Here is a 27,888-nt window from a genome sequence, read left to right as displayed (position 1 = left end):
TGTCAGGCAAACTGACAGGCACCATCACCTACTGTTTTAACCAACAGGAAAGACAACAGCAGCACTCTTAGAGAGAGAGAGGAACAAACTTGCTGCCCACTTATGATGCAAGCATGCAGGGCCCCAACAGATGGATCATGCATCCTCCACCAAACTATCATCAGATAACGCCCTGGAACATCTTACCGGACTCGATCACATCAGCCCCTTGAGCAATGAGATTTAAAGCGCACTTGCACCAAGTCCTAGCCTGCCCCAATTAACCATTGTTCCTATAAAGTTCAAGCACTGCTCCAGTCATCTGGTGAGGACGAATAATATGCTGCACCTCGTGGTCCAATTGAAACAGAAGGGCCATAATTAAGGCCCCCGAATTTTACCCAAACTTTACGGTCCCAGAAGCCAACCCTCGATTCCTGTCCGGCGGAGGGTAATTCTGAAAGCAACCAGCCACTTTGAACTATACGGACTAATACTGACCACACCACAGGATACCCCAAACTGTCAATAGGACTAATCATCTTTTTCGAACGCAAATATGTGTTAACCGAATGGGTACTTTCTCAAATGCTCTTAATGCACTGGCACTTTACCACCATACCACTCTGTTGGTAAAAAGGACCAACTTACTTCTGTAAAATAGACTGGCCATCTGCATTCATATTTTATTTTTTAACTTTGATGCTGCTATTTCAGTATGCTATTTTATTGATGAATTTATTGTCCGAATAGGTGTGAATTTTGTTTTATTAATTGAATCTTTTTCTGCATTGTAAAGGTTTTAAATAACCATGTACAATAAAGTATTACATTACCTTAACTTACCATGCTCTTTTTTTACTTGTTCATACACACATATAACACACACTATTGAAGGCCAATATTTCATTGATTTTACAGCCCCATTAAAAAAGATGTCACATTCATTCTTATGTGCACAGTCTCAGTTTCTGTAAGAGGACCCAGCCTCAGAAATTGAACTACGGCTACCCAGGCCTTTTAAAATAAATATAACAATGGTGACTGAGCATACCACATTAATTGTGACAGCTGACTTGGTGGTGTGCATTTGCAGTACAACAGAGCATGGAGGACAGAAGGGAGTGGCAGCAAAATGGACCATGGAGGACAGGTGGGAGGGGATAGGGGCATGGAACTTGGACAAGCAGGGTGGAGGTTGCAGGGACAGGTGGCAGCCACCTGACTATGCTAGGCAGGTGGGAGGGGCAGTGGCAGCTCAAATGAACACTCAGAGTGGATAGAGGGGTGACAGGTCCATGGAATATGGTGGGCAGAAAGAAGGGAACAGGGGCATGCTCACATACATCAGAGGGCAGGGGGAAGGAGAGTAGGGACAGCAAGCTAAGCACAGAGGCTAAGCAGGGTGACAATGATGCTGCTTGGAAGTGGGGAACGGATGGCAGGAGGAGTGGGCAGGGGCATAAAGCTAAATGGAAGGCTGTGGCAGCACATCAAACCATGGGCGGTAGGAGGGAGGGGTTTGTGCATGGACTCGCACAGCAGAGGGCACGGAGGAGGTGGATGGGGCAGCAAACTAAATGCTGGCAGGCAGGATGTGGAGTTGCAGAACAACAGCCACATGTAGCTGTAATGTGGGAGCATTGTCATGAACATGGACGATGGATGGCAAGGAGGAGAGGGGAAGGAGCAGCAAGCGTTGGTGGTGGAAGCACAGTGCCAGGTCAGGCTCTACGTTCAACCCCACCCCCACTGTGCATTGCAATGGGCATCTTATTTCATGTTCGAAATGAACTTCAAAATTCACTGAAAAAAAAGGTTACAGGGACATTATAGTTATGAAATATAATGTTATAAACCTTAGAAATTCACTGAAAATGACAGGGACATTATAGTTAGGCTCAGGTTTCACTTGTACAAAACCAGTGAAATTCAGCAGTTATAGTTATCTGAGCTGACTATAACTTGTGACCCTGCAATGCACTGCCTATGACCTAAAATATTACATAACTCATACATGGTCAGTGACATCACTGATGATATCACAAATGACATTATTGATGACATCAAGTACAAAATCACCAACGAACCCACTCACATCCCCATAGAATCTTTCATACACCCACACCCACTCCAACTCCCACACAACCATTTACAAACCCATTCATAGACTCATACCATCACTTACACACCCACTCACTGATTCATAGATTACACACAAATCCACTCACTCACCCATACAGCCGCTCATATACCCATTCACTCACTAATACAGACACTGATATATTCACTCATACACTAATACAGCCACTCACACACTGAGTAAGTCACCCATAGAGCTACTCACACACCTGCTCACTCACCCATACAGCCAATCACATGGCCACTTAGTCACCCATACAGTTATGCACACACCCACTTACTTACTCGTGCATATACTAACACACACTCACTCACCTATACCGTCATTGACACAAGCATACACTCACTGATACAGCTTCTCTCACACTCACCCATACAGTCACTTGTATACCCCATCACTCACCTATACTGCCTTTCCCATAGCCAGTTACTCATCCATACACCACTGACACAGCCTCTCACTCACTCACACAGCCATACACACATTCATTCACCCATACAGCCCGTCACACACATATTCACTAAACCATACAGCCAGTGGCTCATCAACTCACTCATCCATACAGGCAGTCACAACGCCACTCACCCACTCACACAGACACTCATAATGGTACTCAGGCAGCCAATCATCCATGCATTCACTCACTCACCCACTCACATCCATACAGCCACGTAGACACCAACTAATAAACTGATACAAACATTAACACAGCCAGTCACTCATCAATACATTCACTTAGACACCTAATCACTTGCTTAAACAGTCAGTTACGCACCCACTTAATCATCCATACAGGCACTCATACGCCAACTAATTCAGCAATGCAGCTTGGTATACATATTTAACACTCATAAACTTTTTTTAAACAATCACAGTCACTGGATAATATTGTCAGTGCTGTCCTTTAAGATGTCATTATGTCATCAGTGATGTCACTAACCATGTCATGAGTAATGTAATATGTGAGGTCATAAGCAGTGCATTCCGGGGGCGCAAGTTATAGTTAGCTGAGCTAACTGTAACTTCTAAATTTCACAGGTTTTATACGAAAGAAATCTGTGCAGAACTATAATGTCCCTGTAACGTTTGTTTTTTTCAGTGAATATATCTAGATATAAAAGTATATATATGGTCCCTGGGGGAGGGGGGGGGTAAAATTGGCCCAGAGAAAAAGGAGCCACACAGCCCCCCTCTCCAAATAAATAAAAATAAAATACCGGTAAGTCACCAAAGGCCCCACCCTTTCCTTCACCAGTATGCAAGCACGCCTCCTGGTGCACTGCTGCTTGGGGAGTGAAATTCCCTTGGATCCAGAGGTACCTTGGGGTCCAACAAGCTCTCCTGTTAACTCCACTAAGTCGTAAACAGTGGGATTGGTTTGGAGGCCATGCCCCTTTTCCCCACTTCACTGTAAACATGGCTCCTGGTGCACTGCTGGTTGGGGGATGCCGACCCCTTGGCTCCAGAGGGTCCTTGGGGGCCAGCAAGCCTTCCTGTTACCTCCAGTAAGTCCCATAAAATGTTATGGCTGAGAGGGCTTCGGAGGCCACAGCCCCTTCATCCCCTTCTCCACAAACGTGCCTCATGTCGCACTGCTGGTAGGGGGATGAAGTCCTCTTGGCTCCAGAGGGTCCATGGGGGCCAGCCAGACCACAAAAAAGTCCCACACAGCGGTATTGCTGAGAGGTCTTCAGAGGCCATGCCCCTTTCTCCACCACTCTGCAAACACACCTCCTGGCACACTATTGGCTGGGGGATAAAGTCCCCTTGGCTCCAGAGGGTCCTTGGGGCCAGCTACCCCTCCTGTTACCTCCAGTAAGTCCCACAGAGCACAATTGCTCCAGGACTTCAGAGGCCACACCCCTTTTCTCACCCCTTTTCTCCACAACTCTGCAAAAGCACTTCCTGGCACACTACTGGTTTGGGGATGAAGTTCCCTTGGTTGCTAAGGGACCTTAGGGGCCAAGAAGCCCTCCTGTTACTTCCAGGAAGTCCTTTACAGTGTGATTCCTGAGAACAGGTTGAGGTACTGCCCGCCTTCTACACCATTATCCAAATGTGACTTCTACTTAAAAAAACATAGAAATTCACTTAAAGAAACAAAGGTTACAGGGACGTTAAAGTTAGGAAATATTATTTGGATCACCTTAAAAATGTACTTACAAAACCAAAGGTTGCAGGGACATTATAGTTAGACTCAGATTTCACTCATACAAAACCAGTGAAATTTGTCAGTTATAGTTACCTGAGCTAACTATAACTTAAGTCCCCGCCATGCAGTGCTTATGACCTCACATATTACATCCCTCATGACATGGTCAAACACATTACCAATGACATTACTCATGACATCATCCAAAGAACCACTCACACACCCAATCACACCCCATACAATCTCTGGTACACCAACTCAGACACCCACACAACCACTCACATGCCCATTCACAGACCCATACCAGTAATCACACACCCACTCACTCACTCACTCGTACAGCCACTCACAAACCATCATTCACCCACACAGCTACTGATGCAACCAGTCACTCAACTATAAAGCCACTCACACAGCCACACAATTAGCCATACAGCTACTCACACAACCACTTATTCACCTACACAGACACTCATATACCCACTCGTTCACCTATATAGTCTCTAAACACAGCCACTCACTCACCCATACATGAATTCACATATCCACAAAACCACTTACATACCCATTTACACATCTATACAAGCATTCACACATCCGCTCCCTCACCCATACATCCATTCACACAGACACTGACTCTATAATGCAAGCACTCACACACCAACTCACTTAACCAAATCACACACCCATATAGGCATTCAGGCACCCACTCACACACAAGTATGCACAGCCACACATCCACTCACATAATATATGTTTGAAATAGTATCACTCAGTAGTAGTACAGAAGGTATTCTATTTAAACTTTTGTAGTACCTTGGTATATATTTTTAACACTCATAATCTTTTAGAAAACACTCAATTCACTTGATGATGTCATCAGTAATGTCATGGTGATATCATTTGAGATGTCATCAGTGATGTCATCAGTGATTATATAGGAATGAAAACCAAAGCACTCAAAACAGTATTAGAAAATAGGACAATGTTCAAACAGTTCGTAATCGTTTTGAAAAAACTGTTCCCTTTATTACAGAGAATGTAGAGTATAGAAGATTAGGTATTCTACAGGTACATTGATGGTTCACAGATTCATTCTTCAGAAATGAACAACAGGCGACATGTTTTTCGTCACACAGTGCTTTTCTAAGGATTAAGTATGAATATGTAGGCGGCCAGAAAGTATGTGCTGCAGTGCCACAGGAGGTGGCACCTCCTTAGAGCATAAAGGACAATCGAACAAACCTAAATGAAGGCGATGAAGAAGGGCGTATGTTTTACACAGAAGGCATTTAGGGCCCGATGTAGGTGGCCATTTACCGACCGGTAACGGCCGATTTCGGCCGTTACCGACCGGTAAATTGGTATTTGTGATGTAGGGGCCCTATTTTACCGATTCGGTAAAATTACCGAATCGGTAAAATTACCGAATCGGTAAAATACGAATCGGTATTTTTACCGATTCGGTAACTTCCCGATGTAGGTGGGACTCTTCTGAGTCCCAAAGGCCTTACAGATTCGGTATTTTACCACCCAATCCAATCGGGTGGTAAAATACCAAATCCAGGTGTACGTGCACATGTGTGCATGCACACCTATGCCATGTGACAGACAGACATGCCCTTATGGCATGTCTGTGTGCCATATGGCACACATGCCTGTATTTGGGGTGCTAGAGGGTGTCAAAGTGACACCCCCTGCACCCTTGCTGAAATCGGTATTTACCGAATCGGTAAATACCGATTCGGTATTGCCCATTGATTCCTATGGGCTTCAAAGCCCATAGGAATCAATCTGTATTTACCGATTCGGTAAATACCGATTTTTACAGATTCGGTAATTCAATTACCGAATCTTTCTTCATATTTACCGATTCATAAATACCGAATCGGTAAAATTCGGTATTTATGAATCCGTAAATACGATTTTCCTACATCTGGCCCTAAATGTGCCAGGAACAAAAGGTCCTAAGTTTCAATGTAGGTCGGGATGCTAAGGAACAGAAATCTAGAGTAAAAGTCTGGTGAATTTTAAATATTCATGGAGATCATACTGAGCTCCAATCTGATGGATCCTCTCTAGGGTCAGCGCGGATCCATCAGATCAATGTCATCGACCATGTCATGAGCAATGTAATATGTGTGGTCATAAGCAGTGCACTGCAGGCACGTAAGTTATAGTTAGCTTATGTAACTCGAACTGATGAATTTCACTGGTACTGTACGAGAAAAATGTGAGCCTACATATAACGTCCCTGTAACCTTTGCTTTTTTTCAGTAAATTTCTAACTTTTTAAATTCTATTTCCTAACTATAAAGTCCTTGTTACCTTTGTTTTTTTTGTGAATTTTTAAATTTTGTAAGTTCTATTTCCTATCTGTAACCTTTGAAAAGGAGGGTGTGAATGCAAGAATGCCTCAGTGGGTATGTGATTGAGTGAGTGAGTGTTGCAACGGGTGTGTGCCTGGTGGTATGTGGGTGTCTGAGTGGGTTTGGGACTGCCTGCATAAGTGTCTCACTAGGTATGTGAGTAGTAGCATCACTGTCTGAGTGAGTCTCTGACTGCTTAAGTAGATGTTTTATTGGGTGCATGAGTTTTTGAGTAGATCTGACAGTTGAGAAAGGCCTAAAACATGCCAAGTGAATCTTGCAGTGAGAGAACACAGACAGGGTCTGCACTAGTAACCATCACCCATGTTTAAAGACTATTTCTATACATGTTTGAGAAGGTTATGTCAGTGCTTGCCTACATATCTCAGAGAGCATAAGAGTACACCTCTAACTGCTTGCTATATTAACTCTATGACTGCCTAAATGTGTATGTAAGTGGTTGCACAAATATTTCAGTGCCTGTGTTAGGCAACAGAGAGCTATGTAGGTGTCACTACAAAGAACTTTGAATATGCGTGCTTCTGTAGCTGTCTCTGTAACTGAAAGAGAGGCTCTAGGCTTTTGTGAACATCTATGACAATGGTTTTAGGGATGGCATACTCTGTAGTTCTTGGCATAGAGGTCTGCAAGTATGCAAGTAACACTTTCAACTCAAAAGGACATCTTTCAATGTCTTAAGCACAAAACTGCATCCTTTATGGCATACCTACAGCATATCTTAGAAGTGTGTTATGTAGACTAAATCATGGGTTTGACATTTCAGAAAGACCTATAGCATGCCAACTGAAGCTTGCAGTGAGAGTGCACAGACAGGGTCTGCACTAGTAGACATCACCCATGTTTGAAGGACTATTTCTGCACATGGTTGACAAGGTTGTGTAAGTACTCCCCTACATATCTGAGAGAGTGTAGGAGTATACCTCTATAAGTGCCATGAATGTTTAAGTATTGTTGCAGGGATCCTGCTCTCACACAGAACTGTGCATTGAGACTTGGAACCTCAGTGAATTAGGGTGTGCCAAAACTCACCTTAGTACCCAAAATACCCTACCAGACTAGCAATCAGTGTCTCATTGGTTCTTACAAACTCCCAACGTTTAGACAACCCAGAACATGGACTTAGAACACCTCGGGTAACGTGGAACACATGAACACTCTTTCGTTATACCAACATATCAATTCAGAACGAGGAGTAAATGAAGACACGTGCAAGTTTGAAATGTTTATTTCTAATGCAGTGTTCTCAAGCGCAGTATCTTAGCTAATACAAGCAAACATATATAATAACAAAGTTATCAGCATAGTTACTAGTCCATAAAATACAAAGGGAGAAAGCATGTTAAATGCTAAAGGGAAGAAGGCTAAATGGCACCTAAGGCTTACCCTCCCTTGCTAGTATATTATTTTCTATCTAAAGAAGGTCTCTTTGGGTTTTAGAAGGGCGGCCCCATACCTCTTATCCTAGTGGAAAGGGATCACATCATCTTCCACCATCTCTCTGCATGCGAAATTCATCAAGTGTGTGTGCATGCTCTGCGCAGTGCATTATTAAAACGCGCCTAAAACCAGAGTTGGCAGCAGATGCATATATGTTATGTCTAGAACGTGCGAAGATCAGACCTCACAACAACCACTGTGTTGAAATAACCTTGAAGGCCTCGGCACTCACTGTTCAGACATAACTTACCAAGCAAAGCTGATACAATAGCAAAACATATTATTCTCATGTGAAGCAAAATATTCTACTAGGCTCAAAGCTCTAATAACAATATGTGCCATGTGCAGAAGTAGCAAAAAAGTAAAATGGCGTTTAAACTTCTAACAACCTCATGCTAACTTAACACAGTGTGAAGGCAAAGCATGTCTATATGACAGTATACATGCTGGTATGTAACTGTCTGCTATAATATCACTAAGGCTGCCTAAATGTGTATGTAAGTGGCTGCAAAAATACTGCAGTGGTAGGCAATAGAGAGCTATATAGGCGTACTGCGAATACCTTTGAGTCTGCTGCATGCATAGTTTCTGGTGAATAACTGAATGTAAAAGTGCTTCTGCAGGTGTCTTTGTAACTGAAAGACAGGCAGGCTCTATGCTTTTGTGAACATGTAGTACTTGCCATAGAGGCCTGCAAGTGCACAACTAACTAATTCAACTCAAAGGGACATCGCTCGATCTCTTATGCACAAAACATCATCCTTTATTGCATACCTACGGCATGTCTTAAGAAGTGTATTATGTGCACCAAAACATGGGTTTGATACTTGAGAAGACCTATAACACGCAAAGTGAAGCTGGTATGTAACTGCCTTTTATAATACCTCTATGGCTGTCTACAAGTGTATGTAAGTAGCTGCAGAAAATACTTCAGTGCCTATGTTAGGCAATAAAGAGATACGCAGGTGTGACTGCAACTACCTTTGAGTCTGCTGCATGTATTAATAGCTTCTGGCAAGTGACTGAATGCATAAAAGCTTCTGTATCTGTTTCAATAGCTGAAACAGAGGCTTTAAGTTTTCTGAACATGGATGGCATACTCTATGTAGTACTTTTCATAGGGGCAGGCAATAGAACAAGTAACTTAGTGAACTGAAAAGAATATTTCTCTCAAGTGTGACTTGTGCATACTGAAACTTGGATTTAAGACTTAACAAACAGCTTTTACATGGCAAATCACGCTACAAGTAAAAGTGCCCACACAGGACCTGAACTACCCATCATCCATATTTGAAAGAGTATGCTTCCACATAAATAAGAAGGTTATGTCAGATTTGCCAACATATCTGAGAAATTGTAGGAGTGCACCTGTAGCAGTGCCATGAGACGTTCAAGTTAATGTGCTGGTATGTGACTGTTTATTTTAGTATCTCTATTACTCTCTAAATATCTATGTGAGTGCCCATAAAGAAACACCTCAGTGCCTGCGTTACGAAAAAGAAAGCTATAAAGATGTGACTATAACTATGTTTGAATCTTCTGCATGCACAAGTAGTTTCTGGGTAACTGACTGAATGTATTTGTGCTTCTGCAGCTGAGTGACAAAGCAGTATAACAGATCTACAACAACCAGAATTCAAAGAAAAACACTCTTTGAGAACAGCACATTATTTATACATGTGTAAATATGTCCATATTTTCTAATGCCTTGCTAACTAAATTTTAACTCTTAATCTACAGCTTTTTTACAGCAGCAGATTATGATCCAACTTCTCACACACCTAGGGGCCAGATGTACGACCCTTTTTTGTGTCAGCAAATGGGAGACTCTCCTAATTGCGACTGCAAAAAAGGGTAATGTCATGTACAAATGCAATTTTGTGAGCCACTGACTTGCAAAATAGCATTTGCGACTCTCGCTATTAGGAAGGGTCGTCCCATCCTAATAGTGAGTCACCATGCCATGTACTATTGCTTTGCAATAGCATTTGCGGCTGCAAATCACTTGCTGTTTACCACCTACTTCAAGTAGGTGGTAAACCACTTGTAAACAGGAAGGGGTCACCAGTACCCCTTCCCCTTTGTGAGTACATGAGAAAATATTTTTTAAGGGCAGTCAGTGGTCCCAGGGACCACTGCCTGCCCTTAAAAAAATGAAACTGAAAAGTTTCATTTTTCTTTTTTAAATGCATCCCGTTTTCCTTTAAGGAAAAAGGGCTGCATTTGTTTTTAAAAACTGCTATATTAAAAAAGCAGTCACAGACATGGTGGTCTGCTGACCCCAGCAGGCCGTCATCCCTGTGAGTGATAGGCATTCCTAATGGGCAAATTGCACTTGCCTCATGAATATTCATTAGGCATGCACTTTGGGACCCCATTAGGAATGGCAAACAATGTCTTAGACACTGTTGTGCATCCCAATTTGCGAGTCGCAAGTGTGACAAAATTTGCGAGCCGCAAATTGGTGAATCGTACATCTGGCTCCTAGTCTGCAAATCAGACAAACTTTCACATTCTCATACAATCATAAAGCGTATTACTCACCTGTTATTAAACATACAAATCTACTCACAAATCCCTTCATTACCTCATATAGTTCCAATATATCCTCAAAAATATGTGATACTCTCTTATAACAGTCTTACATACACATATACCTCCTCATTTACTCATCAAGATGGAGGTCATATGCACCACACTTTTGGCATAAATTTAGAATGTGAGCACTCTAGTTGCTCATCAGAACACAGTAGTAAATTGCTGATCACCATGGAGTTAACTGGCAGTCTGCTGCTGGTGTTGAAATTGCATACTTCAGTCTACATGCCAGAATGTTTTAATAAAATAGAAGAGGAAGATATTTGAGAACTCACTTAAAAAGTGTCCTAAATTTACTTTCTACAGCACTAACCATAATTACTATGTCAGAATGAAACACCTCATTTTGTTCCTTTCTAAATTAAATGTGTTAAAATGTACTAGTTTGATTCAATCAAGACGGCTTCAGGTGTGCCAGAATCAACTGAGAGGATGCTCCTGTTGATGTACAACAGGAAGATATTTGACATCTCACTTAAAACATGTCCTAATTTCTCCTTCTACACCACAAACCATAATTTATATGGCTAAATGAGCCCTCTTCGTTGTGTTTCTTTTTAAATGAAATGTTTCAAGTTTTACCAGTTTGATTCAAGCAAGATGGCTTCAGGTGTGACATAAAATAAGAAAAAAAAATAAGTAAGATTGGTAGCACTCTAGTTGTTCTTTAGAATACTCTGGGAGGCTGCAGTAGAATACACAGGACTCAACTGGCAGGTATATTTTTTACTGCGACTGTCAGAAGTTCAAAATGGAGCTCAAAAATGTAACTTCTCTGTAAAATAAAAAACTCAGGTTCTGCCAAGGGGTGACGGCATCCTTGAGAGCAGCAAATGAGGAAGGACTGCTTCAGGGGTGGCACGATACAGGGCATAGGGGACGACAACTGTCAACAGGCGACAACTATACAGGGTACCATCAAAGCCATGGAGCTACTGAGACGGTGAATATGGCACCTGCTTGAGGAGCAGATGAAGACATGACTCCAATGGACATGGATACCGACCAGAGTACACCCCAGCTGGTCATGCTGCAAGTTAAACCAGCTCATGGTTCGAGGTCTCACAGTTACAGATAGTACTAACTCTACACTGCTACTGCAAAAGGTTATTGGAGGTCTCAGCAACATGATCTAACTCGAAGTAGCGATGGTACAAAGGAGGTGAAATGTGGCTGCCTGCAGTTGGAGTTTGCCTATAGCAGAGACAACACATGTGTAAAAATCATAACCTTGAAATTGATGGAATGCGATATGAACCTGCTTTTAAAAGAGAAAATAAGCTCAATCTGAAAGAGTTGATAACACAATACAAAAGTCTCAAGATGGTCAAGTCCAAGAACTGCAAAATGTTCCAATGCCTAAGAGCCAAAGATTCCAAGGACATGCTAGTGGCACATATTCTGCAGCTCAGACTTCAACCACAACATCCACAGTTCAGGATGGTAACCATAAGGATGGTCCAGTTTTCAGGGTTCGAAAGTCTTGCCTGTAAACCCAAGTTTCAATCTGAAAGCCCTTCCTGCTAATTTGCACATAACCGTGTTTGATTTCATCAGATTGAAGGACCTAAGAAGAAGCTTTCCAGTAGATGGAAAGATCATAATCAGAGGCCCGTTTGAAGACGTGGAACACTTTTATTGAGGTTAGAATTATCTTCAGAACAGTGTTCCAGGCGAACATACAGCTGGTGAAATACAGCACAACACACTGAGCAAGAATGAAGCAACGATGCATACTCACTACAGAGAGCTGGACAGTACCAAGGAACAAGACACAAACATACTGAGACTCTCCCTGTTCTACTATGAATAATTAAACAAAGTCTGCACAGACAGATCTCTGCTTTACAGCAACACCACCAGGTGGACATTCTACAAGAGGTAGTCCTCAAACTTCAGGACAAGGTGGCAAAGGCTTCCCTCAGGTCAAAGAAGCACCATACACCCACACAAATTCCATCCAACCACTGATTACAGAATTGGTACAAAGTACGTTTTCTATTTCAGAATCTGGGAGACAGTATGTGGTAAATGCATTCAGGTAAATCAAAAGAATAAACCTATGTACACATTAATGGAACTGGAAGAAGCGTATGCTATCACTGGACCAAAAAGCAACCTAGAGCAGAGGAAAGATGTGCTGTTGGACCTTGTGAAGTTGAAGGCAAGGCCAAAAGCAATCCTGGAAATTGAGAATAAAATTACTGCAATGGTGAAAGAGATGATTATCCCAAAGTTGTATTGGAAGATTCTGGAATACCTCTTTAAGAAAGAACTGCAGACCATTAATAGCATTTACCAGGTTCTAATAGAACCAGAAATCCAGTCACACAAAGGTAGTGTCAGGATCCTCATGGGGAATCAGTGTGCCACACAAGACCTCTCTGGAAATGCCCTTCAGGCATTTGTCAGTCTGTATCAGAAAGCTACAACCAGTTGCATTATGAGGGCAGTGGACAGCTGGCACAGGGATCATGTCAAGAGTGCTGTATGAGGACGTTTGATTTGTAAGAGTAGGTTGCATCCTTCCGGAAGTAGGGGGTCTAGCTCTGATAGGCCTGTCACAACACATAGAGGTTGCTGTCCGGGACATTGAAGAAAGGTTGGGAGAGAATTATTTCTCACATCTACCATCTGAATCGGGAGTCTAGTGGCCAGCTCTGTTCAAGTGCTTCAGCACAGCAAAAAAAAAAAAAGAAGCAAATGGCCCAAAAATGAGGAGGAGAATGTTGTATCTACATGGATAACTTCAAGGAGAAGTTAACCAAAAAGTGCAATCACTCCATTTGCAAGGTCTGCTGGAAACAGGCCATAGCCTGTTTCCAGCACACCTTGCAAATGCCCTATCTTGCAGCACACCTTGCAAATGCTCACCTCAAAACCAAAATTCCCTATCTGTTAAACAACATATGGGAAGATTGAGGGGAACCAGCCTGAAGGAACGATGACAAACAGGTCACTGAAAGACCTTCAGCTCCCTGGATTTGAATATGGATCCATAGACATTCTATATCACTTTCCAAATGGTATACCATACTATAAGCATACATGTTCCAGCCAACAATATGTGGGATTAAGCAGATGGCCTAAGAATGTCAGACTTCATTTTCAAATGGCTGAGAAACATAGGGTGAATTTACAGAAAATATGCTCTCAATTTAGCTTCTGGAGCACCTTCTATAACCTCTATGGGAAATTCTGCTTTCTCGCAAACATGATTGATGTACTCCCATCAGAAGGTTTTTTCACTGGGTAAAATCACCTTAGAACACACCACAATTACTAATATTAGTATTGTACCATCAACAAATAATTTCTACTTTTGTGACCCTCAAAACCTGCCATTCACTACAAAGCATTTCATGGGGTGTTATCATGTATATTGGTCCCAAGATGGTTGCCAGCACTTGCTGTTTGAAATGCCAACAGTCAATCAGATCTCACAATTAGATCTGTGCCTGGGCTCCGCCCATATATACTTATTTGTTTTTCCTTAAATGTTTCAACGACTACTGAACGGATTCACACCAAATAACTAAAAGCGCGATCTGCAAACCAAAGTCTACATTCCTACCAAATTTGGTGTAATTCCATCCAGTGGTAAAGGCTGTAGTCGTGTTCAAAGATCCTATGATAATTAATGTGGGAAATCATATTTTTTTCCAACACCCCCTTTGTCTTGGCCCCAGCTTGATGCTTCAACCCGAAACTTTACATGCACAACAATACTCACTATGCCACTTTTTTGGGAAAATTTCATGAAGATTCAACAAACAACACAAAAGATAAAGGCAAGTCAAAAAACACTTTTTCTATAGAAACATGCTTCTAACTATAACTTCCTACTAGCGTACCACCTACTGGCAGTACAGATATATATTCAATTAAAAAAACATAGGTCGAAGGGATGTTATAGTTAGGCTCACATTTCACTCATACAAAGCATAGAAATGCAGCAGCTATAGTTACCACAGATAGCTATAACTTACGTCCCCACAATGCAATGCTTATGACTTCACACATTACATCACTCATGACATGGTCAGTGACATTATTGATAGCATCACTTATGACATCTCAAATTACAGCAATGATGATATTATCCAGTGATTGTGAGTTTTTTTCTACATATTTCTGAGTGTTAAACATATATACTAAGGTACCACAGTAGTTCAATTAGTTTAGTCTGTGTATTACTAACGAGTGATTCTATTTTAAAACATAGATTATGAGAGTGTCTGTGTAAATATGTGTATATGTGTGTGTGTGGCTGTATGGGAGAATAAATGGATGTGAGTAGCTGTATGGGTGAGTAAGTGGCTGTGTGCGGTGAGTGAGTTGGTATGTCAATGTCAGTGGTGTATGGATAAGTGAGCGGGTATGTGAGAGAGTGTATAGATGAGTGATTGGGTCTGTGAGTTTTTGTATTGTGAGCAAGTGGGTGTGTCAGTGGCTGTATGAGTGAGTGTATGGGTGAGTGAGTAGGTGTGAAAGTGGCAGTAAAGGGTGAATAAGAGGGTGTATGAGTGGCTGTATTGGTGAGTCAGTGAGTGTGAGAGGCTCTATGGGAGACTATGTGGCTGTCTCAGTGACTGTTTAGGTGACTGAGTACATATCGGTATGAGTAAGTGAGTGGGTGTGTGAGTATCTGTATGGGTGAGTTGTTGAGTGAGTGAGTAAGTTGATCTATGCATGAGTGAGTGGGTACTTGAGTACTTGTATGAGTCTGTGAATGGGTATTTGAGTGGTTGTTTGATGTGTGAGTGGGTGAGTGGGTGATTGAGATGTTTTATGAAGGTGTGAGTAGGTGTGTTAGTGGTTCAAAATTACCTTTGCCATACAAAACCACACGCCCACCCTAAACCCTAAAAAATGCCTTGCCACCCAGAAACCAGTACCCACCCTAAACCCTAGGAATACCTTACCACCCAAAATCCCATACCCACCCAAAACCCTAAAAGTTCCCTTGCCACCCAAAAACCTACACCCACCCAAACCCTGAAAAATGTTATACCACCCGAAAAGCCTTACCCACCCAAACCCCAAAAAAATCCCCGGCCAGGGTTAGGAGTGGGTGTGGGTTTTTAGGTGATAAGGTATTTTTGAGGTTTAAGTTGGGTATGGGCTTTTGAGTGGTATGGGAATTTTTAAGGATTCGGTGGGTATAGGTTTTTGGGTAGTAATGTCTTTTTAGGGTATAAAGTGGGTATGGGCTTTTGGGTGGCAAGGGAATTGTTAGGATTTAGGGTGGTTGTGGGTTTTTTAATGGAAAGAGATTTTTTAGGATTTAGGGTGGGTATGGGTTTTTGGTGGCAAAGAAAATGTTAGCGTTTCGGGTTGTTATGGGTTTTTGGGTGGTAAGGGTTTTTTTAGGGTTTAGGGTGGGTATGGTTTTAGGATGGTAAGGTATTTTGTAGGGTTTAGGGTGGGTAACCTATCCATTTGAGCAGAGAGGGTCATTCCTATAGTATCCGTTATGAAACCTATGCCCATTTCTTGATGAATAACATAGGTGGATGTCGATGATGGTACGGATAGCAAATTTCTTAAACATTTGTTTTCCACTATTTGGACAATCCCGGCATTCCTGTAGCCCCAAAGTTCAGAACCATAGCTCGCGATAGCTAGACATTTAGCCCTGTAAATAGTTAACATCGCTGGTATGGGCTTAGAACCCAATCTACGGGCAAAATCTAAAACAGCAAGAGTTGATCATGCCATTATATTTCTTTTGGTCTGCATTTGTGGGATCCATGAACCCCTTTCATCAAACAACACTCCCAAATATGAGAATGACGTTACCCGTGTAAGATTGTTCCCCTCACAATAATGGCTCTTACATTTCTTTGGCTTGGCCCCCCATGATCATAATATGGGACTTAGAGAAATTTACGTCCAAGGACTTCATGAATGAGGCAAAAGGATTTGGCAAACCAATTTTTAGGGTTTAGGATGGGGATGGGTTTTTGGGTGGCAAAGGAATTTTTATTGTTTATGATGGTTATGGGTTTTGGGTGGTAAGGAATTTTGTAGGGTATAGGGTAGGTATGGGTTTTTGGTGGGCAATGAATTATTTTAGATTTTAGGGTAGTGAGGGTTTTTGAGTGTCAAGGTCATTTTTAGGGGTTAGGGTGGGCATGACTTTTGGGTGGCAAGGTATTTTGGGGGTTAGGGTGGATATTGGTTTATGGGTTGTAAAGCATTTTGGGGATGTATGGTGGCCAGGAGTTTTTGGGTGGCAATGGAATTTTCAGGGTTTAGGGTGGCTTTGCGTTTTTGGGTGGCAAGGGATTGGTTAGGGTTTAGGGTGGGTGAGGGTTTTTGAGTGGTACGGGATTTTTTAGGGTTCAGGGTGGGTATGGGTTTTTGGGTAGAAAGGAATTTTTTAGGGTTTAGGGTGGGTATGAGTTTTTAGATGGCAAGGGAATTTTAAGGGTTTGTGGTGGGTATGGGTTTTGGGGTAAAAAGGGAATTGTTAGGGTTTAGGGTGGGTATGAGTTTTTGGATGGCAAGGAAATTTCAAGGGTTTAGGGTGGGTAGGGGTTTTAGGATGGTAAGGTATTTTGCAGGCTTTGGGGTGGGTATGGGTTTTTGAGTGGCAAAGGAATTTTTAGGGTCTAGGGTGGGTATGGGCTTTTGGGTGGCAAGGACATTTTTAGGCTTTTCGGATGGTTATGGGTTTTTGGGTGGTAAGGAATTTTGTAGGGTACAGGGTGGCTATGGGTTTTTGGTTGGCAATGGATTCTTTTGCGTTTAGGGTAGTATGGCTTTTTGAGTGGCAAGGTAATTTTTAGGGCATAGGATGAGCATGAGTTTCGGGTGCCAAGGTATTTTGGCGGGTTTAGGGTGGATTTCGGTTTATGGGTGCTAAAGTATTTTTTGCGGTTTAGGGTGGCCAGGAGTTTTTAGGTGGCAATGGAATTTTTAGGGTTTAGTGTGGGTATGCGTTTTATGGGTCGTAAGGGATTTTTTAAGGTTTAGGGTGGGTCAGGGTTTTTAGTGGTAAGGGATTTTTTTAGGGTGGGTATAGGTCTTTGGGTGTCAAGCGAATGGTTAGGATTTAGGGTGGGTGTGTTTCTTTGAATGGTAAGAGATTTTTTAAGATTTAGGGTGGGTATGGGTTTTTGGGTAGCAAGGAAAATGTCAGCGTTTTGGGTTGCTATGGTCTTTTGGGTGGTAAGGTCTTTTTTTAGGGCTCTGTATGGCTATGGGTTTTTGGGTGGCAAGGTCATTTTCAGGATTTAGGATGGTTATGGATTTTTGGGTGCCAAGGGATTTTCTAGGGTTTAGGATGGGTGTGGGTTTTTGAGTGGTAAGGGATTTTTTAGGGTTTGGGTCGGTATGGGTTTTTGCGTGGCAAGGGAATTTTTCAGGTTTAGGGTTGGTATGGCTTTTTGGATGATATGGGATTTTTTAGGGTTTAAGTTGGATATGGGTTTTTAGGTGGCAAGGGAATTTTTAGGGTTTAAGGTGCGTATGGGTTTTTGGGTGGCAAGGGATTTTGGGGGTTTAGAGTGGGTCTGGGTTTTTGAATGGTAAGGTATTTTTCCCCTCTGCTCTCTGTTGTCCATGTGCATAGCCCGGCCCACTCCCTATTGCTTTCCACTGTCTGGTGCCCTTCACTGCTGTCCCGCTTGCCCTGTGTGGTGTAATGTGTTGCTGCAAACCCGAGGTCTACCCTGTAAGGTCAGTTTGGTGCCCTTGCCCATCTCCCTTCTGCCCTCTCTTACCTGAGTCCTTGACCCTACCTTCTTCCCTCCATGATCCAATATATCTTACTTGCCAAAATTCTGAACTTGGTAAGAGGGAAAATTTAGGAAAAACACCTAGTGAATTGATTTTCCTCATTGACTTACATTGAAAAAGAGGAGATTTTAGGCAGGAGACAGATAAAATAAAACCTTTTTCGTCTTAAAAACTTGGGAGTCTCCTACCTGAATCTGTTCTGTTGGCATGTATGGTTATACTGCAAATGCCACTTCCTTCTGTCCTCAATGGTCTTTTATATTGCCACAGCCTTTCTTGCCTGTACTGCATGGTTGATCTATTGCCCCAGACCCCCTTTCTCCTGCCCATCCAGTGTCCGTTGAGCTGCCCCTGCCACCTGAAAACAACAATGCGCCATCCAATTTCTGTTGGTAGGTCATTGAGATGATTAGAAAATCATCAGGGGGCGGTAGCATTGCAGGCATTCTGAATAAAACTGAGTGCCACTGGATTCTTCGGTGTGGCAGTATAAAAAAAGGTCTGAACTCACTTGAGGAATGTAATGCAATAATATTTGGTTGAAAATCTTTTTCTATTCCTCCATATGTTTTTTCTGACATCATCTTTATTTCTGTGTTACCGGTTTAGAATGCTCTAAACTGTGACCTGCGTTACAATATTTCTTTTTGACTGTACCTAATTTGAGAATACATGATATGTTTTCATTGGATTTTGTATCAAGTGTATTGATTCAACATCATGTACAGTGAATTAATTAATTTTGATTGACGAATTATGTATTTGATTAATTCATTTATGTTTTTGAGTTTATGAGCAAAAACACATGGGAAGTGTTATTTTGTGAATTTCTTGTAAATGAATGTAGCATTGTATTGTGATTCTTTGATGATTATGCATGGTGAAAAAGATGAATTTATGATTATGATCTCATTAAAAAAATCTCTAATAATCGTTTTCTTTTTATTATTATTATTTGTAACACCTTTGCCGCGGGGGTAATTCCCCAATGGCCCGGGGGGGTGTCCGCAGCCCAGGGTTGCTCATGACGAGCTCCTTTTTGGGGTGCTATTATATATATTGGGCCTAAGATGGATGCCAGCACTTCCTGGTTGGCTGAAATGTTGGCAGCCAATCGGATCCCACCATGAGATCTGTGTCTAGGCTCCGGCCAGATATACAAATTTGGTTTTCCTTTAATATCTCCTAAACTACTGAATGGATTTACACCTAATAACAAACCGCGTGATCTCTGTAACAAAATGTACTGTTTTGCCAAATTTGGTGTAATTCTCTCCCAGGGGTGTGGAAAACAAGGGTATATAAAGACTCTAAGGAAATTAAAAACGGAAATACACTTTTATTGCCACCCCTTTTTCTCAGCAACGCTTGACAGATCACCCTGAAACTTTCCAGTCACAACTAGAATCACTGGGGCATTTTTGTGGGGAAAATCTTCTGAAGATTGGTTGAATGGCATCAAAGATATAGGCAAGTCAAAAAAAGCTTTTCCTATAGAAACATGGTCTTAACTATAACTTTCTATTGGCAAGATTAGCAGGTTATTGGTTCTTTCACTGGGTCCCCAAATCAATATATGTAAGGGTGGCCTATTGGCTTTGTCACAGCATCACTACATCAATAAAAACAATATTCACATATTAGGATTCACCCTTGAAACCAATGACCTCACCAATCATATTTAAATGCATTAAGTATTAACACAAACATTGACAATAAACCATTTCAAATTTTAAATCACATCTCCTAGCCTTACATTAACTTCTTCAGGCCACATAATTCAAACTGGGGTCATTGGCAATCACGTACTCGACAGAGCAACATGATTTTTTGGAGCCCGCTGGCATTCCGAACATTTCGTGTTTGGATTTGTGGTCAGCGTGCCCCCCATGAACACCCAAAGGTGTTCACACAGAGGTCGAGGTTTAGCAGCGGAGTGTCGGAGGACTCTTCGAGGACTGGTAATCTCCCCTAAATGAATAGCGCTAAGTGGGAACTGTTCAGTGTGGAGGGAGACTCCATTTAACCCACAGTAGTACAGAGTCTGAGTTGTGATATCGTAATGGCCACAATGGATGTTATAGAGAGACTGCTGGCTGCTTAGCAACTGTTTATTGATAACCCGACAGACAACCCATAGAGGGCACAAGAGGACTGTTGTTCTCTGGATCTTCTATGAACACAGAAATGCAATTACACAATTTGGAAATTTTTTAGATAAACAAACATACTAAGTGGTGGGAGAGTGTCTCCCTGAAGAAATACGTAGTGGGTGGAAACGTACCTCAGAGTTTGAGAATACTCATCACACCCAGTTATGAAAATCTACATCTGGACTTGTTGAAGGAATGGACACAGCATAACAATGAGAGCTCAGTTGGGATGATTAAAATTCTAGTAAAGTATGCAAATATTGAAAGAAAGGACACTCTGCACCAAATTGATGGTTTGAATGAGTACAAATAATACTATTGAATGAGTATTTAGATTCTAATGGAGAAAAGAGGAGATTAGCAAATATAAGAAAGCTATGTTTGAAAGACTGAACATATTGGAAGAATTTATAAAAAATAAGAAGGCTCTTAAATTCACCAGGAATAGATTAGACTATGAAAAAGGACAAATATACACATATTTAAAAAAATTAAGAAACAACAGGTTAGTGAACATAATAGATATCTACAAGGGGGTTGATTAGTGACAATAGTACCGAGTTAAGCTTGGGTATAGCTGTGGAGGACCAAAGTAAAGTTGGTGGCAACACCGGAAAACCCTCTACTATTGGTGATAAGTATTGTTTTTTTATGGTTGGATCAAAGGTCGATTCACAGAACTAGGAAATACTAAGAAAAATACAAAGACACACCAGGGGGCAAAAGAAATATAAACTAAGGAAAAGATAACTTTAATGGGAGGGTGACGAAAAGTAAGAAATCATAACATACGATAAAATGATAATTAATTGTACGGACATAAGTCTTACTGACTCTGATATCCAGATACTTTCTTTGGGCTTATCATACACTCCAGTGGCTGATTCTAATTTTTTTCAGGGCAGAATTGATTTGTTTATGTTTATATGCAAACTTAAATTGAAAAGGGTATTTGCCATGAAGGTAAACGGAGTGGTATTCAATTTCCTCAGAGGAGAGCTGTGGAAAGTTAAAGATAGGTATTGGAACTTGAACAAGAAAATGCTGGAGAAGGGAGAGAAGTCAAGGTAGAGGAGGTATTTGAAGTGTTGGATGCTTTCACCTAGGAGGAAGGGGCACATAATTTAAACCTTAATCAATATATGTTCCTAGTAGCCCATGTGACTCTCTAGATCATTTCTTATATGTAGTAATTAAGGAACTGAGGGAGATGCAAATTTCTCTTAGCAAGGAAAGATTTTATCCAAATGATTTTCTAAAAGTGCATCAGTCAACTATGAGTTAAATCACGGGAAATGAGAGATGTGTAGTACGCAGCTCCAATGAAGATAGTAACATTGCATTGTGGCCTTTGAATATGAACATGAAAGAGGCCCATAAACATCTCAAAAATACTTCATGTTGCAGACAAAAAGAAAAGGATTACCATCTGCAGGTTAAGGATGATTTCCATAAAAAAATATTTGGATGGAGAGACCAAGGCCTTATTAACACTGAAGAATACAGATTTTTAAAAGTAGGCCACCCTAAAATTTCAGTTTTTTTCTACCTGATTCTCAAAGTCCACAAGGATGCCAAAGTACCTCCAGATGGACCCATTAGGCCAAGTACCCATTACCTCTAAGTACATAGATGAATTCTTAAGACCTTTGGTATCAAGCTTACCTTCAAATAGCATGGACTGCACAGATTTCCTAAAAAGAGTGTTTGACATAGATTGGGAGTCAGACCTGCTATTAATGAAGTTGGATGTTTCTGGCTTATACATAGGCTTACAACACAAAAAGGTTGGCCGTTAGACAGTTTTTATGGGTGAGACCCCTAAAATTCTATGAACAGATAGAAATGCTCATAAAAATGAGTAAGGGGTACCTAATGAGAAATATTTTTCTTTTCAACAATGACCTGAGAGTGTGATAGGCACCTGCTTCACCCTCAGCTATGTGAATTTGCATATGTCTGATGGTAGGAGCAGGTGCTCAGTGAACTGGGGATGAGACAATGGGTGGATCACATATAATTGTGGGCCCGCTGCATCGACTATATTTTTGTGATTTGGAGAGACACCAGAGAATGAGCTGAGAGTTTTGTGGAAGTAATTAACAATAAAGAATTGAATTTGAAATTCACTTGTGATATAAGTGACAAGACTACTGAATTTATAGATTTAAGCATATTGTAGTACAAGATAAACTTACTACCACACTATACCAGAAACCTAGTGCAGGTAATAGTCTGTTGCATGCCTGTAGTTTTCATCCTACATTGAAGGCTAGCATACCATATGGAGAACTTTTGAGATTAAGCAGATCACGTAGTACAGAATAAGAGTATAAGCGTTGTGAGATAAATTTAAAATGTGTCAATAAAATGAAAATGAATTAAAAAAAACTAAACAATTCACTGAAAAAAAACATAGGTTACAGGGATGCTATAGTTAGGCTCAAATTTCTCTCATACAAAACCGTAAAAATTTAGCAGTTATAGTTACCTGAGCTAACTATAACTTACGCCCCTGCAATGTACTGCTTATGACCTTTAGGGGTGGGCGGTATTTGCGAAGTTGCCTTTTTTCCAAAATTCCACGAAACGGCAAGAAATTACTGCGAGCACGCGAAATTTTACGTGCTTGAGGAGATTCTGCTGTGCCCGTCGAAACTCAAAAATATAGCCTGTAAAGTGGCGCTACTGTGTTTGCATGAGAATAAAACCAACCTGGTCACCGTGTCTTGCTTTATTTCTTTCTTTATTTTATTTATTTGTGGCCAACACGCCGTACTTTATTTATTTATTTATTTTTCACGTTTTTTAAAACTTTTTTTCTCCGCCCCTCTCCATCCAGAGATGCTGCACTTTGAAAGAGAAAAATGAAAGAAACAGACTGCTTTTCCAGCAACAGAGTTTCATTTGATTTCACTGGGGAACAAATGGAGGAAGTTTGCCAGCAGGTCAGTAGGATCGAGATCGAGGTTGGAGACGGATGGAAAGAAAGAGAGAGAGGGATGGAGGGAGGGTGGCAGAGAAGTGGACACTCGGACTCCTGCAAGTGTCTCCATCCAGACGCTGCACTTTGAAAGAGAAAAATAAAAGAAACAGACTGCTGTTCCAGCAACCGAATTTTATTCGATTTTGTATCCATTTCACTGGGGAACAAATGGAGGAAGTTTGCCAGCAAGTCAGTAGGATCGAGATCAAGATAGAGACGGACAGAAAGGAAGAGAAAGAGGACGGAAGGGAGGGAGGCAGAGAAGTGGACAATCGGGCTCCTGCAAGTGTCTCCATCCAGACGCTGCACTTTGAAAGAGAAAAATGAAAGAAACAGACTGCTGTTCCAGCAACAGAATTTTATTCGATTTTGTATCCATTTCACTGGGGAACAAATGGAGGAAGTTTGCCAGCAAGTCAGTAGGATCAAGATCGAGACGGACAGAAAGAAAGAGCCACGAGGACCCACAACAGTTTTATGACGAGGAACAGTCAATGTCATGCCCCCCGAATTCCGTTCCGCTGCGGATCCCAGAAGTTTTGACATTTTCGCATTCCGCGCGGAACAAGAAAATGTCAACATTTTGCAAGTTCCGCAAGCGGAACGGAATTTGCCGCCCACCCCTAATGACCTTACATATAGTCCTTGTCCACGGTGCCACCCCTTCTGCATGGGTCAGCACCAGGTGACCGACTGCCCTCGGAAGACCACCCCCTCAGACCACACCAAGAACCTCGGCATCGTACTCGACTCATCACTCACTATGAAAAGACAGATCAACGCCGTCACCTCCAGCTGCTTCAACACCCTTCACATCCTCCGCAAGACCTTCAAGTGGATCCCCCCTGAGTCAAGGAAGACAGTCACCAACGCACTCATCACCAGCAGACTAGACTATGGAAACACACTCTATGCTGGCATCAACACGTCCCTACTCCGCAAACTCCAGACAATACAGAACACCACCGCCAGACCTGTCCTCGGCATCACCCGACACGTGCACATCAGCCAACACCTACGAAGTCTCCACTGGCTCCCCATGGGGAAAAGAGTCACTTTCAAAATCCTCACTCACACCTACAAATGCCTACACAACAACGGACCAAATACCTCAACAACAGAATCAACTTCCATGTACCCAAAATAAACCTCCAATCTTCCAAACTCGCACTGGCCGGAACCCCGCGTATCCACAGAGCCAGAGCAGGCGGAAGATCCTTCTTTCACATTGAAGCCAAGACCTGGAACAAGCTACTGGTAGACATCAAACGTGCCCCCTCACTGAATACCTTCAGGAAGACCCTCAAGACCAGGCTCTTCAGCTAAACAGAACTGCAGACCCCCCTTGGCGACTTGAGACCCTCACGGGTGAGTAGCGCGCTTACAATTCCCTGATTGATCACTCATGACATGGTCAGTGATATCACTGATGACATCGCAAATGACATAATTGATTACATCATAAGTAGGAACTTGGACACTTAGCTTGCCATTTGCCTGTTGCCTCCAAATCCTGGTTGTTCCAGACAGACCCAGAGACACCACAGCTGCAAGGGTTTTCTTGCTGGGGTCTATCCGACCTCATCTCTCCAATCATAGGTTATTGATAAACACAGTTCCCCCTGAAGTCAGTGCCCCCTCGACAGGTCAGTGTCCAATACGGCTGCACCAGTCGCACTGCCCGCACTATATCGGCAATATCAGAAACCAAAAGATCGGCCAGGAAATCACCACCCTACTCAACACCTCTATCAGCACCGCAATATTTCCCGATGCCTGGAAACACGCTGAAGTCAGACCACTACTCAAAAACCCTCCACCGACTGCAGCAAGCACAAAAACTACCGGTCAATCTACCTGCTCCAGTTCCCAGCTAAGGTACTTGAGGAAATCATTAACAATCCACTCATGACACACCTGGAGCAGAAATAGCTACTCTATGACTCCCAATCTGGCTTTGGCAGCAATTACAGCACCAAAACTGCCCTGATCACAGCCACTGACAACATCTAAACCCTCCTTGACAGAGAAGAAACAGCAGTTTTGATCCTCATCAACCTCTCGGCAGCCTTCAACACCATATCAACCATACACTGATTGAAAGACTCCACCACATTGGCATCCAAGTGGATGCACTCAGATGGATTACCTCCTTCCTCATCGGAAGAACCCAGAGGATCTGCCTCCCACCTTTCATCTCTGAACCCAAGGAGATCACATGTGGTGTCCCCCTAGGGCTCATCCCGAAGTCCAGCGCTTTTCAGCTCATATATGACCCCACTGGCCAACATCGTCAGATCCTATGATCTCAACATAATTTCCTACGCAGATGACACCCAACTCATCCTCTCACTCACCGACGACCTCACCACCACCAGAACCACCTTCCACAGATGCATGACAACATCTCTCTCAAATTGTTGTTATTGCATGACAAACATTGCCAACTGGATGAAGAACAACTGCCTGCAGCTGAACACTGACAAGATGGAAGTACTGATCTTTGACAAAAGCAGCAACACATGTAATAATTCCTGGTAGCCATCAGACCTGGGACCAGAACCCACTCCCTCCAATCACGCTAGAAACCTCAGAATCATCATTGACAACAAACTCACCATGAAATCACAGATCAATGCCGTCTCCTCCACCTGCTTCCTCACTCGGTGCTTCTAGCGTGTTGGGGTAGCCATTTGAAGCTCTTATGTAGCATGCACAATGACACAAGCCCTCATTACTAGACAAGGGGACTACAGCAATGCCTTCTACATAGGAATCGCTGCAAACCATCTACAGAGAGTTCAGACCATACAGCACACCCCAGTCAGACTGTTCCTCGGCCTTCCACGACAAACCCACATCAAACCTCACGTCAGGAAACTACACTTGCTCCCTGTACAGAAATGATGGCAATTCAAGCTGCTGACCCACGCACACAAGGCTCTATCTAACCTAGCGGCCCGCCTACATTAACCACTGCCTGAACTTCTGCAAACCATTGAGAAGACTACGCTCTACCTCCCTTTCACTTACCAATAATCCCCGTATTGACTGAAGCAGAAGTGGAGGATGTTCTTTCTCTCACATTGCAGCAAAGACCAGGAACAGCCTCCCTATGCACCTCCGGACCATCATTACACTTTTGGAATTCCGAATTGCCCACAAGATCTGGCTGTTCAAATAAGTCTCCAGGGCCTGCAAGCACCTGGATACCCTATCGGGTGATTAACCGTGCTTTATAAATCCTGATTGATTGACCATCAACACCCCCTCACACACTCACTCACACCCTCATGCAGTCTCTCATACACCCACTCATATGTCCACACAAACACTCACATACCCCTTCAGACTCATCCAACTCACACACTCACTCATTCATCCATACAGCCACTCATGCACCCACTTACTCACCCATACAGCCACTCATACACCCATGAAGCTACTTAGACATGCCTTCACTCACCCATACAGGCACTCACCCACACAAACACTCATTCATACAGGCACTCAGACTTTAACTGACTCAGCTAAACAGACACTTACACACCAAATAACATACACATAAAACAACTCACACACCTATTTACAAACCTATACAACTACTCACACATACATGCACACACCCACACAACTACCCACACACCACACCCACTCATATACTCACAACCACTCACACACCCACTCTCACACCCATATAAGCACTCACATACCCATTCAAACCCATACAACGACTCACACATCAACTTCCTAACCCACTCACAACCCTACAACCACTAACACAACCATACAACCAAACATACACACACACAGAACGTCTTCCAAACCCACTCACATACACATACAATCTCTCACACACCCACACAACGACTCAGAAACCCACTCATCCACCCGTACAACCACTCATACAGCCACTCAGACATCCACTCACACACTGATACTTTAACACAGCCACTCAGATGACCTCTGTTAGAAATAGTATCACTCATTAGTAGTACAGAAAGAATGGTGATTTAACTTATTCAGTAGCTTAGTATATATGTTTAAGTCTCTGAAACGTTTACAAATCACTAACACTCACTGGATGATGTCATCAGTGATGTCATCAGTGAGAAGATTTGAGATGTCATCAGTGATGTCACCAACCATGTCATAAGTGATGTAAGCAGGTAGGTGATAATCAGTGCATTGCAAGGGTGTAAGTTATTGTTAGCTCAGGTAACTGTAACTGCTGAATTTCTATGGTTTTGTACGAGTGAAATCTAAGCCTAACTATAACTAACCCTGGGCAAAGCACACCGCTA

At 42.3% G+C, this 27,888-nt stretch overlaps 1 protein-coding gene and 1 pseudogene across 1 annotated transcript in view; one reads left to right on the top strand and one right to left on the bottom strand.

Moving 5' to 3' along the window:
• The window catches only part of LOC144785111 (uromodulin-like), a 382,476-nt gene that overhangs the window by 134,882 nt on the left and 219,706 nt on the right, over positions 1-27,888 (bottom strand). The gene's annotated exons all lie outside the window — the stretch shown is intronic.
• LOC144785208 (E3 ubiquitin-protein ligase DTX3L-like) overlaps positions 11,649-27,888 on the top strand; it is a 38,264-nt pseudogene continuing 22,024 nt past the window's right edge.

The sequence above is a fragment of the Lissotriton helveticus genome, chromosome 10 (assembly GCF_964261635.1).
Source record: "Lissotriton helveticus chromosome 10, aLisHel1.1, whole genome shotgun sequence".
Taxonomy (NCBI): domain Eukaryota; kingdom Metazoa; phylum Chordata; class Amphibia; order Caudata; family Salamandridae; genus Lissotriton; species Lissotriton helveticus.
The sequence above is the reverse complement of the archived record's forward strand: the minus strand, read 5'-3'. Positions and strand labels throughout refer to the sequence as shown.